Raw genomic sequence first — 12371 nt, forward strand, 5'->3', positions numbered from 1 at the left:
TACTGTCACAGTGAGGTTCCAGTGTCAGGAAGCCACAGGCAAAATGTAAGGCGGCCAAGTCAATGAGATCAAGGTCTTCCAAAAAGGTCTCACCATTTATCAGTCAGCAGTCTCGCTGGCTGATGGTGTTTGGAAGAATCTTACAACATGTGTGCCCCAACTGCCCCACTTCATGGAGAAGTCCCTTCCTTGTCCTCACTGGCAGGTATCTTTCCAACTACTCAAATGCTTTAAGGGACAGGACCAGTTCACATGATCTTTAAATAACTTTTTTCTGATTATGAAAATAATATTTATTGTAAAAATTTTCAGATAACACAGAAAGGCTATTAAAATATAATGAAAATTATTCCTAATCCCGGAATCCAAAACATGCCACAGAAGTGTTCAGATGTGATTCCCATTAGGTTACCCATCACTGTATGAGTTTTTGGAAAATTCTGCCTTTCTCTGATTTCTTTAGCCCTGGTTCCGCCTCCTGCAGCCACACAAAATGTCTGCTCCCTCTCCCCAGACAACCCTTCAAATAGTTTGATTCAGGCATCCATTGAACAAACACTGAGCATTCACCATGTGCCGGCTACCTATGCTAGAGCATGGGGACCAAAAGATGATGAACAAGTCACCACATCTTTAAGAAACTCAGTAAATAAGTAAATATTTACCCAGTAAGTGAGTCAAAACATAAAGTACATCCTGTATAAAGTCCTGTGGTAGGCATTAGGGATGCTGAGGAGATCAAAATGCTCTCCCCTCCATGGAATTCATATTCTTGTAGAAGAGAAAGGTGTTAGAAAGTCTTTTCTCCATTAACTATGAAATTGCCACATGACTGGGCCTATAGAGAAGCACTCTGGATAGACCGTGGAACAAGAGGTCTGACCTAGTCAGGAAGTGAGGGATGGCTTGCTGGAGGAAGTTTTCTGACCTGAGTTCTGAGGGATAAATAGGAGTCACACTAGTCTACGGGAGAGGTGGAGGAAAAGCAAACCAGAGAAGGAGATCCCAGCAAGAAAGGGCACACAGCCGATGGTAGGAATCAAAAAGGGCCAGTGTGGCCAGAAAACGGCAGTGGGGAGAGAAAAAGGCCATGAGGCTGGGAAGGGAGGCCAGTCATGCAGGCATGGAGAGAGAGCCACTGGTGGGCCTAAAACGATGGTATGATTGGGGCAGCATTTTAAGAAGAGAGCTCCAGCTGCTATGGAGAGAATGGGTTGTTGAGAAAGCAAGAATACAAACTGGGAGAATGATAAGAGGCAGTTAAGACAGTGCAGGCAGGAGATGATGAGAGCTTGAAAGAAGAGAACAGCACGGCAAGTGGAGAGAAAAGGAGGGTCAGAGAGCAATCCTGGAAATAAACATCGCAGGACTTGGTGATAGATGCAAGCCTGCCCCCGGGCTCTGGGACCAGTGGATTGGTGGTGGCACTGCTCATGATAAAGAGAACACTACAGGCAGCCAAGTTTGGGGGGAAGTCTGGTCTGTGGAGAAGGCTTCATGACACTGATGCAGGGTCATGGTGGAGACAGAGAAGAGGCAGCTGGCTTTGTGGAGGGGACAGCAAGTGTCTCGCAAAAGAGGTGGCAGTATTCTGAGGCCCTATAAAGGAATCCAATTTTCTTCTATTTTAACCCTCTCCTTTCCCACTGTTTCAGTCAAAGAAGAGAAAGGGTATTCTAGTCTTAGAGAACAGCATATGCAAATGTTCAGGGTCAATGTGAAGAGACAACATAAGTGGGCAAGGATGAGAACAAGGGTGATTTATTTTCAGCCTCTTATTTTATTTGTGCTCTTGTTTCAAAAAAATATTTATAGTGTCTTTTATAATGTACACAAATTTTTTAAATAAGTGATTGTATTCCTCTATTCAGGCTGCTACAACAAATTACCCCATACTGCATGGCTTATAAACAACAGAAATTTATTTCTGACAGTTCTGGAGGCTGGGAAGTCCAAGACCAGGGGGCCAGCAAATTCAGTGTCTGATGCGCGCCTGCTCCCTGGGTCACAGCCAGCTGTCTCCTTATGGTGCCCTTGCATAATGGAGTGAGGGAGGGAACTCTCTAGGTTTTTTTGTAAGGACATGAACCCAATTCATGAAGGCTGTGTCTCATCACCTAATTACCTCCAAACACTATCCCATTGGTGGCTAAGTTTAAACCATGAATTTCAGAGGACACACACATTCAGGCTACAGCACTGATGTGACCTCAGGACCCTCCTCCAAGGAAGGACTCGGTGCTCCCACTGCTGGGAATGCTGTTGACAAACACCCTTCACTTGTCATTCCCTTCAAGCATGGCCTCAGCTGCAGAGAGCCAGCTGACCAATGTCACACCTTTTCCTGGAGCAGCTCACATCTAATGAGTGGTTCCTAGAGAAGGATAAAGATCTGGCCATTCAGGCCCAACTTAGGACAACTCTGGGGGACCATTTTACATCTAAAGCCCCCAATGGGGTCAGCTAAGGCCATCACTGGGGCTGCATCAATGCTCAGTTTCTCTCCCTCCCCAGTCTTCATTCCTCTCCACTCCCTTCCTAGGTGCTGATTCCAAGTGCACTCCTTAATAAATACTCTGCACCTTAAATTCCCTCAGAATCTGCTTCTCAGAGAATCCAACCAGATTGAGAGTAAGTGAAGGCACAGCGCAAAAGGAAAACAAGGCTGGAAAAATAGTCACCAGGATGAAGGAAGTACATGAATTACTTGCTATAAAGTTCTACCCACGGGCAAAAAAGGTAGGGAGGGTTCAGAGCTGATTCAGCGTTTCCATGCAGCCAAAGTTAAGAGAGATATTCCATCAGGTTGGTGAGTAGCAGTCTCCCAGACTAAAAATAAGCCAGTTGCCCAGAGGAAGAAAATACTCTCAATACTGAACCCAAACATTTTTTCCTATGGGGCCTCACTGTAACCTGACAACAGCCTCAACATCTCCCCACTAAGGGCATCAGCAGGTTTCATAAGGATGTGTAAGGGTACAACTCATGAGGTCAAACATTAGTGATGTGAGTGACTTTCTTTATTCCTTTGTATTTAAAGTTATTTATGCCTTGAGCCCTGGATCCCATTTCACCTGATGGTAAAAAATATAATCTTAGTCAATGTAGGGGAAATTAAGTCAACTCAATGGATTCTCCATTTATTCAGGTTTTTCCTAGACCCTCTTCAGCACAGTATTCCCAAATATTTTATTCATGCAAGGTTCATAACCTGGTTCTTAGGGGTTAGGAATTTTTTATCTTCAAAATCCTGCCTCCTGAGATTTAGAGCCCTGTTATCCCAAAGCATTTATCTCTGCTCTGAGTTTCAGATGTATATTCTGAAATTGAAAGGCTGACAATTCACCATTACTTCTCTCTAATTTCTTTTCAACATCCCTTTTCTGAAGCTATGGATGCTTCTTGTACAATCTGAATGACAGGGTGGGGGCCACAGCTGGAGTGGACATGCTTTGCTGTTACCATCACTGTAACCTCAGCAGCCTCTGAACTTTTCCCTCCCCCCATGGCCCCAAGGCCTGTCAGGGAAGAAAATACCATGAAAATGGTTTTGACTTCCTGGACTGCATGAGAGGGTCTTGGGCCCATTGGGGTCTATGGATCATACTTCGAGACTCAGTAGCCAAAGAAATACTTGATCAACCAGAAAATGGATAAAAAAGTGGAAAGAACAAAAGGGTCTATAGGAGATCCAGTGAACAACAAGGGATTATTTTTGAAAGAATATTGGTTAATAGATTGATCATTATCATTTTCTAAAAATAAAATTCCACAGTGTATATTCCAACACTAGTAGGTAAAACAAATGAAAGTAAATTGAATGAGGGCTCAGAACTATGTGACCCAGACAGAGAGCCCCTGGAAGACATAATTAAGTCAGGAATCCATTTCAGAGATGAGAGAATAGACTGTACAACCTTCAAGCAACCTTTCCCAATGGGGTCAGGCGTTCCTATTATTTATTTATATCATATTTCCATGTTTAGGATGTCTGCTTCAAAAAGGCACAGAGTTGTGAGGGTCTCTGTGGTGTTTCTGATAAAAGCCCCTGAGAAAAACGTAAGGTTGTCTCCCAAAATGGAAAGTCATTATGAAAACCATGTTTATTTTGTTCTCTGTCACCTAGAACTAAGCCCAGCCAGTTTGTTTTAAATTTCAAACCACCCTAAACGAGAGGCCTTGGGGCTATGGGGGAGGGAAAAGTTCAGAGGCTGCGGAGGTTACAGTGATGGTAACAGCAAAGCATGTCCACTCCAGTTGTTTACAGAGTTCAAGAGGGCAAGGAGTCCCCTGAAGATGGAAGTCAAATAACAGATGCACGCAGAGCTCTTCGGGCTGAGAATGCTGCGACATTAAGAGCCAAAAGGGATGGCGCAGGGCCCTGTGGGAGCAGACACACGCGGCGTCCCTGCGCAGCTGGAAGGAGGGGTCGAGAGAGGGTTCCTGTCAGTGAGAATGGATGACTTGGGGGTGATCTGCAAGTATCTAAGTCATGAATTTGGGTGGTCATTCTCTTTAAGCAGACACATACAGCTGAATAATTTTGGGGTGTTACTAAGGAGAATCACAGCTACTGTGAAGTTAGTCTTGACTTTTCTGAAGTTTTAGTAATAATATTTCACCTATTTGACTGCTTAACTCCATAGTAAGTATCTGAAAGAATATGACTGAATATGACTGCAGATAAGCCTCCATTTATTATGAAATTCTTTAAAATAGAAATAGCTATGAAGACTAATGTATTTAATCTCTTACAATTACAGCTTAAGAAAAAAAGCATTGCAAATGCACTGGAGGTTCTCTATGTGTCTCCTCCTCCTTACATACCCACACACACACACACACACACACACATATATCACAACAAAATACATAGTATATTTTATATATATTTACATAAATGTTGTCATTCTGCATGAATCTTTCTCTATTTTTAAGTCTCATATTTGTGAGCTTTATCTAAACATATCTCGAGCTGAATTTCAGTGCTGTATATTATTCTCCTGCATATCATTCCACTTTTTTATCCATTTTCTGGGTGATGGTTGTTTCTGGTCTTTGCAATTGTTAGGGTCCAGGCTTCAGAGGCTTCCCCAGAGAACAAACTACACAGGCATAGAGATGTAAATTCAAGCAAAGTCTTTATTCAGCTAGCTAGCTGAGGTCCAAGTCAGCCCGATGCAGCGGGTCTCAACAAGGACCCCGAGCACTCAGAGCCAAGGGTTTATATAGCAATTTCAAAGCACTTAACTCATAGCAATTTTCTATAACTATACATTATTCTTGCAAGACATATATCCTGGGGTTAAGCAAGGGCAGGGTAAGACTACTCCTCAATGGTTAGAGAGGTTCTGCACGATAAGCTTGGTATGTAAGATTTACTGACCAAGGTTAGCTGACCAAGGGTCACAGCTGCCCACCACCCGGTGCTCATGATTAACTTGTTTTTCAAGGCCTTACCCAGGCCCAGGGTTTGTTTTTTTTGTTTTTTTCCTTTCCTCTGAGTCACACTCTCAGAAATTGTTTCTAAGTTTCTAAGATGGCTATGCTTATGCTAATTTACTAATCTTACTAATGCTTAGATTCTACATTTCCCCACTTTCCTTTGACCATTCCAATCATGGAATGTTTGTTTCTTCCTGCTGTGTGAGTGAATGATACTGCGGTCTCAGCATTAGCACCTGAACAGCACTCACTCTTTCCCTAACAAAGGCTATTAGCCGGTTTAAGATACAGGGACCTAAAGTGAGAAGCAGTATAAAAATAAGCAAGGGCCCTGCCAGGGTGGATATCAGGGTTGTAAACCATGGGGATTTAGTAAACTAGGATTCAAATAGCCCTTGGCTGGCCTCTAGCTCTCTCTTCCTTTGATCTGGTCTCTCTCTAAGTTTAGACATTGAATCTCTTACTATTCCAGAATGGTCTGCTGTTAAGGTTTAGCTGTTTTATTAGTTCTTTTTCCTGACTCTTAATGCTCTCTGCACTCCTTTACAGCAATGACAAAAAAAAAATGTGCAAGATCAAATATTTCTTTGGCCACTGAGTCTCAGAGTATGATCCACAGACCCCCCTCCCCGCCCACAGGCCCGAGACCCTTTCATGCAATCTAGGAAGTCAAAACCATTTTCATAATAATACAAAGACATATTGACCTTTCTCATTGTGTTGACATTTGCACTGATGTGTAAAAGCATTGATAGGCAAAACTGCTGGTGCCTTATACAAATAATGGAATGGCACCAAACTGTACTAATATCATTATATTCTTTACCACTGCATGTTGGGGGTTAAAAGAAATCACTGAAGAATATTAGTTTTATTCAGATTCAACACTTACACACTTTTCTACTTAACATGCTGTATGTCAAAATGGGAAGCCAGCACAAAGGACTTCTGTTGCCTGCCGAAACACAATAGGGTCTTAAGGAAAAACACTTGTACAATTGTTTAAGTTGCAAGATGAACTACCAACTTTTTTTCATGAAACATCATTTAAGAAAAAAAAAATGATGGCAGGCAAACTGATTATTTCATTCCTGAGTATTTGGCAGACATTTTCTCAAAAAATTAATAATGTGAGCTTTCAAGCAAAATTTAGAATTTTTAAAAGCTTGAAGCCAACTGTGAGCTGGACAGCTTCTCAATATGTCAAGAGTTCTCTGATGAGATAGGTGGTGATTTTTTGATATTGTATAATGTAGTTAAATATATCAACATTTGGAAAATCCGTAAATTCAGTAAACCAATGTTTTCTGAATAGCCAATGCAAAATGTTACAAAATGATGCATGAATTAAAAGTCCAATCAAAGTGTAATTTAAACCATAGATTTTAATTTAACAGAGTAAAAAAAGTTCATTAACACAGTTTCAAATTTCAGATTTCAACTAACCTTTAAGAAACTATCACTTGTTGAGATTTCAGTACAGTATCAAAGGATAGAAAAGGCCATTAAAATACTCCTCCCTTCGCTGATTCCATATCTGTGTGAGTCTTCTTTCGTCATATACTTCAATCAAAGCAATACACCGCAATAGAGTGAATGCAGAAACAGACTCCAGCTGTCTTCTGTTAAGCTAGACATAAAGATATTTGCAGAAATGTAAAATAATACCACTCTTCCCACTAAAATTTTTGTTTTGGAAAATAAAATCATTTTATAAAAATATATTATTCATGTGAACATGTAATGAGTTTGTGTTATTTCTTTTTAAATGACTTAATAAATGTATTTTTTAATTTCTCAATTTTTTTTGTAACACAGTAAGCATCAATAAATATAACTCACATAAACAAAAGCTTTTTTGGTATCCTCAATAATTTTTAAAGGTTTAAAGGGGCACTGGGATCAGAGCACTTAATAATTGATGACATAGGCTATACCCAAGACTGAAATTGTTAGATTATAACTTACCTTTACTAAGTATTTTCCAAATTATTCTGTAAAATGTTGTATCAATTTAAACTCCCATTTGCAGTGTATGAGAATGCCCATTGCTTATATCCTTGTCAGCGTTTTGGAATTGTTTCAGATTAAAATTTTTTTATATCTAATAGGTGTCAAAGTGGTGTTGTGTCAGTTTGTATTTCTCTAATTATTGGTGAAATTACACACTGTCATGTATTTATTGGCTCTACAGATACTGTCCTCATTGAAAATCCTGTTTATAGTTTTTTGCACCTTCTTCTAACTTGCTTGTCTTTCCACGTTAATTCTTTTTAATTTACATTCTCTAGGCAGACATCCTAGTCGGTTTCTCTTCTTTTTTTCAGATTTAGGTTTTCAATTTTTTTATTGAGATATAATTTCCATACTTACATAAGTGTACAGTTTATGCAGTTTAACAAATGTATAAGCCCATGCTGTCAACATCCAGATCAAGATTTGGAATATTACATCACCCCAAAAAGTTCCTCATGCTCCTCTGTAGAGGCAACCTCCAAAAGTTAGTTTATCCTTCCTATGACTTCTCATAAATGGGATCATAGAGCATGTATTCCTTTATGTCTAGCTCTTCCTTTCAACATGTTTTTGAGATCCATCCACGTGGTTATATGTATCAGTAGTTCATCCCTTTTTAATGTTGAGTTCAATTCCATTGTAAAAATATACCAAAATTTGTCTATCCATTCTCCAGCAGATGGATATTTGAGTTGTTTCCAGTCTTGTGTTATTGCAAGACTACTATGGACATTCTTGTACAAATGTTTTATGTGTGTCATATATTTTCGTGACTTTGGGATAAAGCACCTAAGAATGGAATGAAATACCTTCTAAACGTGTGTTTGCCCTACACATTATCTTCCATATGTTTTAATTTACATTTCATTTTTTTTCTCTTCATACTATGTTATAGATAATCTCTTGAGATTCAGCTCTCAGGTCACTCATTCTTTCTCTAACTGTCTGCCCTGCTGCTTACTGCATACACCACGTTTTTGTTTCAGTTGTTATATTTTCATTTCCAATGTTTCTATGTCATTCTTTTTTGTGTCTTCTGGGTATTTTTATATAGTGTCTAATTCCTTTGTCTTATTGTTCAGTTTCATTTAATTCCACTGCCTTAAATATCTAAAACTTCTCACATTCAATATTCTCATTTTCTGATCTTTGGGGGGCTCTGATCACACTGTTTCTTGTTTCTATTAACTTTCAGTCTTAGTAGCTTATTTCCTCATATGTCTATGATTTTGGCTTGTAAGTTTATGTTGTTGGGATTTATTTATGGGATTTATACTGTTGTTTTGAATATACATATCTTTAAATTACCTGTCCTCCCCTCCATTCTGGAATTGGAGAGGAAGAGTGAGCTTGGGCCTGCAGCAGGAAGGACTTAATCTGAACAAGAAGCAGGATTTCCTAGAGGTCCCTGTCTCCTGGGAGCCTTGTCCCTGCTGGGCAGAGGAGGGGAGACAGCGGGGAGACCAAACTGTCGCTTTACAGTGCTAGTGCCCAGGGTAGTGACTGACCCCCACTTTGAGTCCTGGGCTTCTGCCCTTAACCTGGATCCCTGGGAACTGAAGAGATTTCTTTGTGGAGAAAAGGGAAGCCTGGGATCTGGCCCTTTGGGTGGGGATTCCTATCCTTGAGTCTGGGAATGAGAAGCCTGTGTGCACCCCTGCCCCCTTCTTCCCCATCCACAACATGGAGTCATGGCACTCCAGCCTTCCCTGGGCTGCCTTCAGTGGGGAGACAGCCAAAACAATCTCATGGGGATGTCAAGGGGGAGAGCAGGGCAAGGAGAGGTGCCAGAAGAGGTGTTTGCATTTTGCCTTTTACTAGGTGGCACGGATGTTAGAAACTAGAACCACTTTGTGTTAATATCATGCTTGGGGTTTCTGACACTCAGGTTGTATAAATTTAAATCTCGGTTTGTTTTAATTTGTCTGATTTCTCTCAGACTGTTCAAGTACAGTTGGACAATACCCATCATATCATAGACAAATTTTCACAAATGCCTAGGGTGCCTAACTGGTTTTCTTGGCTTCACTGGAGATGGCTGGTAATTATAGATCTGCTTTGGTTATGTAACTGTATTCCTATTATGTTAGTGTGTGTGTGCAATTTAATTAGTAGTTTAAAACCTATACATGCTTAAGTTACTCTACAAGAAGATACGTCAAAGAAATAATCAATCCTCCCATGTTTTCTTCCTTCTGCTACCTCTATAGCTTTTCTTCTTCCTTCCTAATTACAACCCTTAAATAGAATGCATGCCTCATATCGAATTTACTGAGTATCATAATTCCTCCAAGTGGTTAAGATACCTCAGGACAAATGCTGGGCATAGAAGCCACAGGGCATAAAACTGCAAAGAAGTAAAAAGCTAACCTTTTCAAACAATATGGCTTCTCTCTCACTTACCAACTTCACATCTCCCTGTATGGCCCCGGAAGATGACTGGTTAGCCAGAGACAAGTAAGGTTCCTCAAGGGAGGAACAACCTAAGACAGGCACAGTCACAGGGGGGCCATCAGGTGAGAAATTCAGGATCAACAGAGGTGAGGCTTAGAACCTCACCCCCTCTGTTTTCAGAGAAATCTTCTGCATCCGTGGATGTTTTATTGCCCTTGTCTAGCTTGGATTAACACATAGTCTACAGGCACACACTTGATCATCTACATTTGCTCTCTTACAACACTAAACTATGTTTTCTACCTTTATCTTGCATCTACCTACCACTTCAGCATTTTATTAAAAATAATAATAATAATAATAATAAAGGGAGAAATGTGGAATCCACATATAAATCAAGTATAAAAATCAAACGAATATTCATATTTGACCTGATTGTTTATAGTTCATAATGCGTGATCAAAACCGAAAGTTTCTGTGATGACTGCCCTTGTACCGTTCACCATGTAAGAACTTATTCACTATGTAAGAATTTGTTCACCATGTAAGAACTTGTTCGTTATGCTTCAGAAGATTGGAGACTGATAAGAATTAGGCTTGGGGTGGATTAATGATTGTGCATTGAGCACTGACTCCCCTATACAGAATTTTATTGTTGTTAACAACCATTTGATCAATAAATATGAGAGATGCCCTCTAAAAAAAAAAAAATCTGTGGCCAATGGGAGCATAGATGTCTGTAGGTGTTACAGTGCTGCACTAGTCACTTTTGTCTCGTTCCCCTCTATTAGAAAGGTAAAAGGTAGGGCTAGAGAGGTAAAGCAGTATCCATGTTAGCTTGGCGTGCTACCTGGGGGACCTGGTAGGCAGATGGAGGTGCCTCTCTGTGTTCCTCAGAGACCTCTTTTCACCCCCTGACGGGTTCTCCTTTTTCTGGAATTCTAGTAACTCTGCTTCAGCCATACTAGGATGTGTGGGTTTCCCGAGATTTTTAATTTCCTACCTTAATGAAAATGTTGTTCATTTCATATGGTTGTGGAACAAATGAATTTGATTTACCTTTTAATATTTACAAAGTGGTTTCATGTTAGAAAGTGCTCATAAATTACTATTTTTCATCCTTTTGGAAGGTTCAGGGATGAGGAGACAGGAGGTAAATTAGACCCTACAGAGCACCTCGTGGTATTTTATGTCCTATGAAATAAGGATGGGGTCCAGGGCTTCTGCAGAAATTTAAATCTTGAATTCAAATAGCACTATAGCATGGGTAAGCAGCTGAGTAAGACTTTTTAAAATTAAATAGCACACTCTGTTTTAAACAAGATTGTACAATATGACATAATTCTTGAATCAACATTCTATTGCTTTGAGAGACAGGAGAAAGTCTTAACAGCAGGTTGTATACCTGTGAGTTTACATTTCATACATATGTATACCTAACTAGTTTGATCACTCGTTACCAGTTAATTAATCTGAATAAAGCCTTTTAGAAATGGAAAAAAAATTTAAATCTCAAAACCACATATGGGCAGATCTGAATTCTTGTTTTCTACCCAGAGCCCAGATGAAACAGACAATGTCTCTTGTTATTTCCTTTGCTTGGGCATCTTTTTTCTGGTGGCAGAGCCCTTTGAGGTGCTAACAGTTATGCAGAGTCTTGGTTCTACTTTCCCACTTTGCATGATTCAAGGTCTTGCTTCCTGTCCCCGCGTGTCAGAAACCCAAACCTCTTGATTACCAAGGCAACCAAATGTCCTGAAGCAGAGTTGGGGTTGGAATCAGCATCACCTCACCACTTTTGATGTCTGGAAGTTTCTATTTTCTTGAGAGCTCAATACTTAAAAGACTATCAGTTATATTTGATCCATCATTTCTAGGCATTTTGGTTTGAGGGGTTTTTCAGGGCATCTAGTTTGTTACGATGACAGAAACAGAGGTCCCCGAGCTGTTATTTCCTCCCACCAAAGTCATCTTGAATAATGGCCACTATTCTCCAAGTCAGAGACCAACTTTTTTGACTAGGAAAAGGATACTATCCAGTTAACAGACAGACATATCCTGTATTGTCCTCGTATCTGAAAAGTTCCCACCTAAGCCCTTTACTTTATCAGGCTCTAAGAGTTCCTGGATTACTTAAAGATTGACGAATGTGGAAAGCATCCTGTGCAAACATACCAGGAAGTTTAATTAGGAGCAACAAACTACAGAGCCATTTGCAGCGATTCGGGGATTTCAAGCCATTTCCATGTTCTTTCATTGTGGGAGCTCATTTGCTTAAAGGTTCTACTCCAGGTTTGTTTGACTTTGTTTTGAACCAAAGAAGCAGCTGAGCCACACACAAAAAAAATTAAAACCTAGACTTAGCAAAAAGACAAAATTTTCCTAACAGATATCATGAGACAGAATTTGGGAAAGAGAATATTACTATTTTGGAGAAATTGGATCCAGTTGAACTCGCCTGTTTAGCAACGTATTTTGGTCTGAGGAAGAAAACTGCTATTTGCAATCTCCAACCC

General features: G+C 40.0%; 1 long non-coding RNA gene across 1 annotated transcript in view; it reads right to left on the minus strand.

Moving 5' to 3' along the window:
- Positions 1 to 5124: 5124 nt before the first annotated feature.
- The window catches only part of LOC108409958 (uncharacterized), a 59607-nt gene continuing 52360 nt past the window's right edge, over positions 5125 to 12371 (minus strand). The window contains exon 5 of the long non-coding RNA XR_012129405.1: positions 5125 to 7075. This is a non-coding gene — a long non-coding RNA (uncharacterized lncRNA). The remainder of the gene's footprint in view (positions 7076 to 12371) is intronic.

Source organism: Manis javanica, chromosome 3 (assembly GCF_040802235.1).
Source record: "Manis javanica isolate MJ-LG chromosome 3, MJ_LKY, whole genome shotgun sequence".
Lineage (NCBI taxonomy): Eukaryota > Metazoa > Chordata > Mammalia > Pholidota > Manidae > Manis > Manis javanica.